The sequence below is a fragment of the Pongo pygmaeus genome, chromosome 14 (genome assembly GCF_028885625.2).
Source record: "Pongo pygmaeus isolate AG05252 chromosome 14, NHGRI_mPonPyg2-v2.0_pri, whole genome shotgun sequence".
Taxonomy (NCBI): domain Eukaryota; kingdom Metazoa; phylum Chordata; class Mammalia; order Primates; family Hominidae; genus Pongo; species Pongo pygmaeus.
This window is the reverse complement of record NC_072387.2, coordinates 93,972,283-93,984,299: the sequence shown is the minus strand read 5'-3', so window position 1 is coordinate 93,984,299 and position 12,017 is coordinate 93,972,283.

The window sequence follows — 12,017 nt, the reverse complement described above, 5'->3', positions numbered from 1 at the left end:
GTATATTGCCACTATCAACTCTGAAGCATTTTTTAATGTTGAGCAGAATACTTAAGAGATGGGAATTTATAATATTCTGAAAGCTCTTAGAATCAGACAGTGACTAAAAGATTGGTGAGAAAAACACCAAATATAATAATGCTTACATATTCAGTCATGAGAACGGTCTACCCTTAGTGGCAAAATATCTATTTATAACTATTTTAAATTTGCCTATGGTGTTTCTGACCCTTTAGAAATGATGGCTATGAAAGGATCACCCAGAGAGCATTCCAAAAATGTCGATTCTGAAGCTGATTTATAGAGTGCATCAGTAAACTTTGATATATAGATCAGGGATTTTAAAATCAACCTAAGAGATTATGATGATCATTCAGATTAGGAATTACAAGCAGAAAAAACATACTATATTCAAGTCAAATCTATAAAACATAGTGATGTGTGGTTTCCAAAGTATTGTAACATGAAGTCCTTTATCATCACTGCAACCTAAGGCATTTCAAAAGATCAAATGTGAGATAATATGGTTATATATCTATATTGAAACTAACATGTTCATTACACTTCAGGTGTACTTTCTTCATCCAACACATGGGAAATACATAGGAATCAGATATGTGGTTGGGCATATTTACCTGGTCATGACTTTTCCATTTCTACCTATTATGAAGAGCAAATAAAAATCATTGGGTAGTAAGCTAACATGAATAGTATCTGAAGTTCTCTTGGACCACGTTTGCGTGTGCATGTGTGTATATATGTTGAGATAATATTTCATTATTTAGGAAGTCTAGGCATAAAATTATTTACAAGAAATATAAATGGCAGGACATCTTAATGTCAACCTAAAATCTTTATAAGTGATGAGTTAACATATGTTGGAATTAAGAGAACAAAACTTATCTTTCCAAGATTATAAAGAAATTTATATTACATTTTAATTTATATAATAATTGCCAAGGTTTTTGTTTGGTGAAATTGGACAGAAAAAAATTAGAGATTCAACATTAAAATAAGAAATTAATTTTTTGAGAAATATCCATATTGTCTTCCATAATGGCTGTACCAATTTACATTCCCACCAACAGTGTGTGGGGGTTCCCTTTTCTCCACATCCCTATAAACACTTGTTATCTTTTATCTTTTTGATATTAGTCATTCTAACAGGTGTGATGTGATCTCATTGTGGTTTTGACTTGCATTTCCCTGATTAATGATACGGAGCACCTTTCTATATGCCCGTTGACCATTTGCATGTCATCTTTGGAGAAATGCCTATTCAGGCTTATACTCTTCTTTTTAGTGGGTTATGTGGTTTTTGCTATTGAGTGGGTTGATTTCCTTACGTATTTTGGATGTTAACACCTTATCAGATGTATGATTTGCAAATATTTTTGTAAAAGCACAGAAAGTTTGTTAAATTAATAAGTTCTGAAAAATCTCACTTATAGCATACATATTGGAAATTTGCTGATAGCATGGACTTTAAGTGTTCTCACCATACACATGAAAATGGTAATGCTAACAGGTGATGTATATATTCATTAGCTTGATTGTGGTAATAACTTCATAATGTGTATTTATATGACATTATCACATTGTACACCTTAAATAGACACAAATTTTGACAACTGCACCTCATTGAAGCTTGAAGTAATGAAAATTAAAATTACTTTTGAGGAGATTATGATAGGGAGTTGTCTGATGAAAAAAACTGTAAAGGTAATATGAGCTCAGATTCATAATAAAAGTGGCTCCAAAAATTATTTGTAAAGGAGCTGAGTGTAATAATTTTTAACAATTTTAAAGGGAGTTAAGGAAAAAAATAACCAAAAGAATGTAAATGTAAGACCTTGTATTTAAAGATGGTGGTGCAGGAGAACTCAGGATGGTATGAAGGCTTGGAATCTGGATGATTAGGAAGATTTTTTTAAAAATAATTTTCCAAGCCAGTTAGTTTTACTTTCACCAATTGTAATTATTAAAGATTGTTCCTGTTTTTTCTTGATTAGTTGTTAAAAATCTCTGTAAAAGGCAACCACCTCTTAGACTAGCACTGGTTTCCAGGGTTCAGTACCACATTTGTAGCCATAGCTACTCGAAGAAGCAAAATGTGAGAATCTCTACCAAATTTTTCAGCTAAGGATAACAGAGTTGCAGAGTAACAGATACACAACTGGAGTAACGAATATCAAGAAATAAGTAGTGATAACAATATTGCCAGCACTTACTGAGTGATTACTGTATGCCCTCATTATTCAGTTTCATATTTATGGTTGCATTTAATCCTTGTATACACAGAATATTTAAATAAGGAAATATTCTTTATTTTAGAGAAAGTCTAAAATTTAGAAGGATTAAGTAATTTTTCTGGGTTTTAAAATTTTCTGGGTTTAAAAATTTCCTAAGAGTCCAGGCCAAGATATGAACAGAGGCAGTCTAACCATGGATCTGCTCATTAACTACTAAGAGATAAACTACAATAAAGGCGCAGAATGAAGGGCTCCAGTTACGCTAGGCAAAGTCCACAGTTTTGAAAATCTTTCCCATTGGCCTCCAAGGTATGCACAAATGTGTTACTTACGTTATAGACAGAGAGAACTATCATCAACACAAGATATTTTTAAATGTATATTGCATGATTGTTCTAAAATCTGCTTTAAAGTATAATAAATAAGCCACGCTAAGTTTTTCCATTGGGGGGAGTACTTAGTCTCAAATTTATAGCATACTGTTGCATCTTAATCTTTTGAGAATTATTAGAGAACACCATCCTTCTAAATTTGCACCTACTTAACATCTGTGCTATCTCAAGAGAGGCACTGACTCCCTAACAGCTAGCATTTCAGGGCATTTGTATTATACAAGTCTCATCTATGTCATTGGGGCGGGAGAAATTTGTAAGAATCTGTGTATACTTTTAGGAGTGTTATACCCACATGTACATCAACAACTTGTCATTCATGCAGGGAAGGTTGTGGGCATCAATTTTCTGCATGATAGTTTGGGTAGGCAGTGCCATTTTTCAATATTTTCACGTCTTTCCTTTCTGGTTACATAGTAGAAGTGCAATTCCCTACTTCCTTTAAGTGAAATATGGTATTGTTACTTTCTTTGTGCAATGAAACATGAAATGGCATAAGCTATGCTGCACCTGAGCAGATACCTTGAATAGTTGGTGCATGACTTGCCATGTTCTCTATTCTTCATCCATGATTCTGAACTAATGATAAGCCACATAACACATGGTGGAGGAGCCATCATCTTGCGTTCTTGATAGAGTACACTGTAGAGAGAGCTGCTACTTACTGATTTTGGCTGATTGCATTAAAAATAAATTGTTTCTGGTTTTTGTTTGTTTTGTTTTGTTTTTGTTTTTGAGACAGAGTCTTGCTCTGTTGCCCAGGCTGGAGTGCAGAGGCGCCATCTCAGCTCACTGCAACCTCCACCTCCTGGATTCAAGCGATTCTCCTGCTTCCGCCTCCTGAGTAGCTGAGACTACAGGCGCCTGCCACCATGCCCGGCTAATTTTTGTACTTTTAGTAGAGACGGGGTTATCACCACGATAACCAGGCTGGTCTGGAACTCCTAACCTCATGTGATCCTCCTGCCTCGGCCTCCCAAAGTGCTAGGATTATAGGCATGAGCCACTGTGCCTGGCCTGTTGTTTCTATTTTTTAAGATATTGAGCTTGTTTAAGTAGATTTTATGCAGTATAACTTTATCTAACTTGACTGACAAAGCAGTCCTTCAAATATTTAAAAATAATTATAACATATCTTCATAGTTTTCTATTCTCTAGCTTAAATAATTCCATTATCTTTAACATTTCTTTGTTTGAAATGTTGTCCAAACTGATAATATTTTCTATTTTAGTGGCAATAAAACTTTTTAACTACCAAATATTTCTGGTTAGTTTGCACCAAACATGTTTGAAATATTCCTCCTTGGATTTCTAATGACTACATACAGGCCATATTTAAATTTGGTGCATTTCATTTGTGAACACATTTTCATGGTGGTAAAGGCAATTCATAAAATGGGACTGACAAGAAAGGTGATATTTTCCTGGAATAAATGTCCATAAACTCAACAGTAAATTATTGTTTTATAGATTTTAGGGGTTACTAATTTCATCAGTAAATGGACTAATCTGGAACAAACAAAAACAGGAACTATTTGAAACTTTGAGTACTTTCCATGGTAACATCTTGTTTTATACCATTCAGCTTGAGCCATCACTACTAATAGAAAATATATTAAATATTAAGAAGGTCATAAAGGAGCCAAGCTAATGGGATCACAGATGAAACATCATTGAACAAGTGAAACAGACTAGACTCCTTCTCAACACTTTTCATGATAGTCAAAACATTAAAGTACCTCCTTGACTTTTTAGAAAAATATATAAAGTCTTTAGAAAGTGAAAAAGTGATCCCTAGTTGTGCTTTCTAGTTTGCCAATTTTAATGAACTAGGAAGCTGTAAAGGGACAGCCTGAATTCCACTGGGATGACTGAACAAAATTTGTCTCCATTTTAGACTTAGATATGGCATAAATGAAATAAAAGATATTGCAGAAAAATAGAAAGACTTCATCATGATTTAAAGAAAGTATGCAATCAAGAATATAGTCTAAATTTTATTAGAAATATGCAAATGAGACAAAATAATCTCTACAAGCTGCTCAAACATAAAATTCCGTAAAGGTAGACTCATGTGTCTATACATATTCTCCAATCAATTTCCAAGGCATTTGGAGTGAAATTGTGGTACTCTGACCAACAAATTCAAACAGCAGAATTTTACTGTTTTTGATTCTGAAGGCACATAGGGCTTAGAGAGTCAATTTGTTTTCTATGAGTATAGTACGGAGGGAAAATATGGTGACTGCTTGTGTTTTGGTCATAAAACAAAGGAATTTCAAACTTTTTTTGGTTTTTTTTTTTGAGACGGGGTCTCGCTCTGTCACCTGGGCTGCAGTGCAGTGGTGCAATCTCAGCTCACTGCAACCTCCGCCTCCCAGGTTCAAGTGATTCTCCTGTCTCAGCCTCCCGAATAGCTGGGACTACACGTGCACACCACCATGCCTAGCTAATTTTTATAATTGTGGTAGAGAAGGAGTTTCACCATATTGGTCAGGCTGGTCTACAACTCCTGGCCTCAGGTGATCCACCTGCCTCGGCCTCCCAAATTGCTGGAATTACAGGTGTTAGCCATCATGCCCAGCCTCAAACTTTTTTGTTTTTTCAAAAATAGTGTACCCTTCAGGTGTCTCACAAAGGAGAATAAGCTAGACACATCAAAACTCCCTGCCCCAAAATGGTGGCACCAGCTTTAGTCTTCTTCTGCAAACACAATTAATCCTCACTTTGTATGAGAGGAGGTAAAATCAAATAATTCCCAATAGAATAGAATTGTAGTCTAGCACACTGTTCAATAAATATAGCTAAGTGTCCTAGTTTACTATTTTTCTTTCTCCTTTTGTCTTTCTGTGGGGAAACATCTTTGTATCTTATAAAGTGAAAAAAAATTGTAGAAATTATTATTTTATACCATCTGACTCTAGATTTAAGTACACAGGCAATACCAACATATTTCTACCTTCTGTCATGGGGACAGGAGGGCAGAGCATAAAGAGAAAGAAAGATTTTTAATAAAAGTAATATCAACTTTTACTTAATGGAGATTATATATATTGAAAAGTAATTTTTCCTCTACATCCACATGTAAATTCACATGATATATAAATTATGCTGGCAGAATTCCATTGCTGAACACCTGCCCAAGTGACAGGGTAAAATCTCCTTTAGCAGATGGTTAAACTTTTTTGACAGTAGCTTTCAGTTTATTTTCCTAAAATTATTAAGAAAAAGAGGTAGGTCAGTATATTGATTAAAATATGCAAAAAGAACAGAGGACTAATTGAGGGAATAATTGTGATTTCATTTTTTTGTAGATAGTAATGAGGATAAATGGCAGTGAAAATGATAGTGATTTTACATCTGCACCTAAATCACTATATTTTTAAAGATTTTATTTTAATTTGGGAATTTAAGGAATCTAGCTGTAATATTCATTTCCTTATAGGCATGAGTAATTTTCTGTTTTCATCTATTCCTTAAACTTTGGAATTTTTAGAATTATGGCAGTAATACTAGTCAGCTGACTAAAGTGTATGGTCAAAAAGGATATTTTAGCTTATGTGTCTCAGATAAGTCCGCACAAATAAAACAGCAAATCATAAGGGAATACAATTATTTTTCAGCACATCTGTCTTGGGACAATAAATTGCAGAAATGTAGCTAAACATGTACCATCTGTGAAGGAATCTGCCGAGCAGAATTAGCAATACTGCACTTAATAAACACCTAATAGGTTTGATAGTTCCTTCTTACAGTTACGATACCTAAGAAGCTTGCCAAATTGCTATAGTTTTAAGATTCTAATTAGGCCTCATTTTCTGTAGTGTGGATAATTATTTCTGCTTATAATATGAAGGTTTTGGTCGTTTATCTTGTTGGAAAAATAGCTATTTATGCACAAACAGATGTTAGCACAAGGTTAGTGTATACTGAATGACATACTTATTAGTTTAATAAATAACAATAAGACATGCCAAGTAGAGTCTTATGCTGCTAGTATAAGGTCATACAAAAGAAAAGGGATTGCCGGCGCGGTGGCTCACGCCTGTAACCCCAGCACTTTGGGAGGCCAAGGCGGGTGGATCACGAGGTCAGGAGATCGAGACCATCCTGGTTAACACAGTGAAACCCCGTCTGTACTAAAAATACAAAAAATTAGCCGGGCGTGGTAGCGGGCGCCTGTAGTCCCAGCTACTCAGGAGGCTGAGGCAGGAGAATGGCGTGAACCCAGGAGGCGGAGCTTGCAGTGAGCTGAGATGACGCCACTGCACTCCAGCCTGGGCGACAGAGCGAGACTCCGACTCAAAAAATAAAAAGAAAAAAGAAAAGGGATAACAGAAATGTACATAAGATGGGAAATATTTACTTATTAGGAATAACTCCTCCCAAAGTGCTCTGAATAGTTTTATAATTCATCATTTATATTAATTTTAAGCAATGTAATTTCTATTTTTAAATAGATAGAAATTAGATAAGAAACATGACAAAATCTAAAATAACTATTTCTTAATTTTGCAAAGCATTGTTTTATCTCAATGCTTTTCTTCTGAATAGATTACAAATGGAAGAAACAAAGTTATATGCCACTATTTTGACATAGTAGGAATATGTGCATTTGAATTTATATTTTGACCAAAACTCAAAAGACTATTACCAATACAAACAAATTGCATTCATAAAGTAGTTTTTAAACATTTTATTTTGAAGTAATTTTAAACATACAGAATATTTGCAAAAGATAATACCGAGAGTTCATACACACTCTTCACCCATCTTCTCCTAATGTTAAAAATATTCACAATCATGATGCAATAATCAAGACCAGGAAATTAAGTTATTAACTCAATGACAGAGTTTATTTGAATTTTACAAGTTTGTCCACCAATGACCTTTTTAATATTCCAGGATCCCATTCGGAAGCCCATGTTACATTTAGTTCTAATTTCTCCTTAGTTTCTTGCAATTTGTGAAGTTTATTATTCTTTCCTTATCCCCCATGATTCTCTTTGATACTTTTGTTGATTACTGGGCAGTTATTTTGTAGAATGTTTCTCAATATGGGTTTGCCTGTTTTTTCCCACAATTAGATTAATATTATGCATTTTTGGCAAGACTCCATGTTGTCATTCTCATATATTATGCTGGACATTCAAGACATCCATATGCCTTATTACTTACGGTGTTCCTTGATAACTTCGTTCAGCTGATAGCTTTCAGTTTTCTCTAAATTGGTTTTTAAAGTTTGTGACCGATAAACATCTTCAGATAAGTATTTGAGATTACTCTAATATCCTCTTTCTCCCCAAATTTTACTCATTAACTTTAGCATTGTCTTATTGATTTTGCCTGGAATAATGATTACTGTGGTGTTTCCTTAAATGACTTATCATTTCTTGAATTTCTTCTATGTGTTAACTTAAATTTTTAAAGACGGATCTCTCCTTTTTTATATATTTATTGATTAAATTACTCATATCTATATGTGCTCATAAATGTTTATTATATGTTATAATCCAATACTTTCTTTTGTTCAGATTGTCTAGGTTACGGTCATTGAACACTTAGTCAGGTTGGCTGACTTTTTTTGGCCTAAGTCTATCATTTACTCATTAAGTTCTTTATTTCCTAAATCCACAAAAACATTTCAGGTTCATTGTATATTTTTAAGTAGTTTTTATTCTTCTAAAATTAATATAAAAAGAAATCAGCTATTCAATATTATTTTTGGTCAATACAAAAGTGACATAATAAAACAGAAATTTCACTTTTTGATTTATCATGGTAACCAGAAATGGTTAAAATCCATGAGATTAAGTAATGAATAATTCAAGGAGAGTCAAGGACAGTAGTCAAAAAATACTTGAAGAGTGAAAACAGAAAATAGATATTAATCTAAGCCAGCAATTATTTGGTGGTTTATTCTTTTATAAGGTCAAATGTTTGTTAATTCATTTCCATAAACACATATAAATTACCCATTATATTTAACACACTGAACTTCATACAGTAAAAGCCATTTTTCCTCAGAAAGTTTATAATCATTTTCAGGATGATAACTGTATGTGTATATGTTCATCAGTCATTTAGTATCTATTCAAGGAGTTATCATGTTAATTGTGGGGACCCCAAAGGGAATAAGAAATGTGTAAATTCATATATATACACATATATTTTTTTGAGATAGGGTCTCACTCTTTTGCCCAGGCTGGAGAGTAGTGGTGTGATATCTGGGCTCACTGCGACCTCCACCTCCCAGGTTAAAGTGATTCTCCTGCCTCAGCCTCCCAAGTAGCTGGGATTACAGGTGTGAGCCATGATGCCTGGCTAATTTTGAATTTTTTTGGTAGAGACAGAGTTTCACCATGTTGGCCAGGCTGATCCAAACTTCTAAGCTCAAGTGATCCATCCGCCTCAGCCTCCCAAAGTGTTGGGATTACAGGCATGAGCCACCACGCCTAGCCCCATACTCATAATTTTAATAACATGGTATTACTGTGACAGAAATATAATAATGATATCATGGGACACAGAAATAATCGTCAAGTACACCTAATGAAAACAGGAATTATTGTTTTAAAAGGCAGCCTACAGTTAGTGCTATAAGAAAATTACAAAATCATATGGGAGTTCAGAAAAAGTAGAGTGCCTCTTCAATTGGGAGGAGTCAGGGAAGGCAATTTAGAAAAATAACCATTATAAATATTGGTACAAGTCCTTCTCAATATAGTGGCTACTGATAGGTATTGAGGAAAGAATGGCAGGCAATGATAAGAAGTTAACAGATTTGTAGGCAGGTCGTATCCACATCAGGCTAAAATATCAGACTGGAACTATAGTATAGATGATTCTTAAAATCAAGCTGTGACATTAGATTTAGTTGGTAGGCAACAGAAAAATACTGAATTTTTTTTAGCACTAAGTGATATGCTTAAAGTTTATTTTACAGACAGTTGCATGGATGTGAGAAATGGATTACCTAAATGTTGGGGATTCTAGCAAGATGTCAAAATTAATATATGGTAAAGATACCTTTTGTTGATTAAATTAAGAATGATTTCATGATCATCCACTGAATGATAAAAACTAGGATAATGAATAAGACTTCATTTGTATCCTCAAGGAATTTAGTGTAAGAGCCATAAAGTAAACACATTGTTTTAATCATACAGGTATGCTAAGAATTCTGTACTCTTCCATAATAAACAAAAAGCAAGAACGCCTGACCCAGGTGGAAAGGAGATTGAGAGTAGGACATTGGCTCTGAATCTGAAGAACTGCTAGTAGTTTTGAAGTTGGAGGGAACATACAGGAAAAGTATATTCTCTTAGAAGAAGCAGACTGGGAAAAGGCCAGAAGGTAAGCCGGTTATGACATTTGAGAAATTTCCAATTTGCTTTCTATGGCTAGAGTTTAGGAGACAAGGGGTGAGAAATGAATATTAAAGTTAGCAAAGCCAAAGAGAGTGTTATCATCTTCAGAAGTATATAATGTTTTTTTCTTATGGACTATTTATTTAAAACACATTTTGGGGGAATCCATTGGGATCCACTAGGGAATAGGTGGACAGGAAAAAGTTAGAATCCCTTATTCCTGTGCCCCTTTGGTCATACTTGGTTTCTAAATTTATTTTACAACTAAAGCATAAAATTTTGTTTGCAGAACTTATTTTACTACAGAAAAAATACTTTCTAAGTTACTGTGCAATAATGAAAAGCTATGAGAAACAAGAGGAAGCACAGAGTAAAATAATTGATAGAGCTGTTAGCACTTGAACCCTTAAATAAACACCTAGAACATCTCTTTCTTCTATCAAACTAGTAAAAATGAAAAAAGCGATAAGCAATGTTGGCTTGGAAATAATGTATAGAGCAATATCATATACTTCTGGAAAAAATATATACAGATATTCCTCGGTATTCAGAAGAGATTGCTTCCAGGATCCCCTCATATAACAAAATCTACACCTACTCAAGTCCTAGAGTCGACCGTACAGAACCTGCATGTATGAAAAGTTGACCCTCCATATACACAGGTCTCCAATGCCATGAGTACTGTACTTTTGATCTGGTTTGTTTGAAAACAAAAATCCATATCTAAGCGCATATGCACAGTTCAAACCCGTGATTTTCAAGAATCAACTGCATATTATCAAAAGCATTCTGAAACGCAGAGCAACATTGGTACAAGATCATTAAAGCGATTAAAATTCGACACAGCAATTCTACATTTAAATGTCAATTCTCAAGTAAATGTTGGAAATGTGAGCAAGCCTTGCACTGCATATGTTTGTTACAGTCTATTCAAACTATGAAAAGGTCAGCCTGAAATTCAAACCATAGGAGTCCAGTTAAATATATGGCGGTGCATAAATACAGAGGAATACTATGCAACCATTAAATGAGCCATTACATTTTTAATAACGTGAAACACTGCTGTCAATATTGACACTGCTGCACTTATACTACACTATTATGAGACATTCCTGAGCAACATAGAACACCTTTGCTTCTACGCCCGCCACTAAGTTTTCCCTTACAAAGGTTTTATTTTCTTCACACTCTGTGCGGGCACATATTAGCTTACTTACTTACTGTTTACTGCCTGTCTCACACACACTGGCATGTGAGCTCCATCAAAGCAGCACATTTGTTTTGTCAATGAAACATCCTTGATTTCGAGAACAATGCTTGGCACATTCTAAAAGCTAAATAAACATTTTTGGAATGAATAGTGCATAATTGTATATGCTTAGATAACAATTATGCAAAAACATCTATATACAACACTAAAACATCCAAGATGTCATAAATCGATAATGCCAGAATTTTGGAATCTTGAGCATTTTGATTCATAAAATGATATTTACCTAGATATAAGAAAATTTTCTGTAAGAAGAATGAATACGTTTTGTTAGATAAAAACAGCAAAGTTATGACTAAAAAAATAAACTATTTCAGTGTGGTGGGGGGGCACTTTGGCATTTATTATGATGATGATTTTGCAGTGAATACGCTTAAAATATTTAAACCATGGGCTAAGGAATGGCAGAAATAAAAAAGAGGCTAAGAGTATTGTGTGTCTGTTGTTGTTGTTTTTTTTTCCTGTGAAAACATCCATAGATATTATCCAAATTCAGTGATTAGGGCACTGATCTTTCTTCAGATTTCCCTGAATTCTTCCCCCACTCTTTGGATGCTCTTATCCTAGACACCAGAGTTGAAAAATAGTAAGACAGCTGCCATACCTGAGCTGCAAAAAAACACTTCAGCGTGTGTGTGTGTGTGTGTGTGTGTGTGTGTGTGTGTGTTCGGTTTTCTCTTTAGCTCCTTTGCTCTAATCCTGACAAACATAGTCTTCCCTCACCATATTTGGA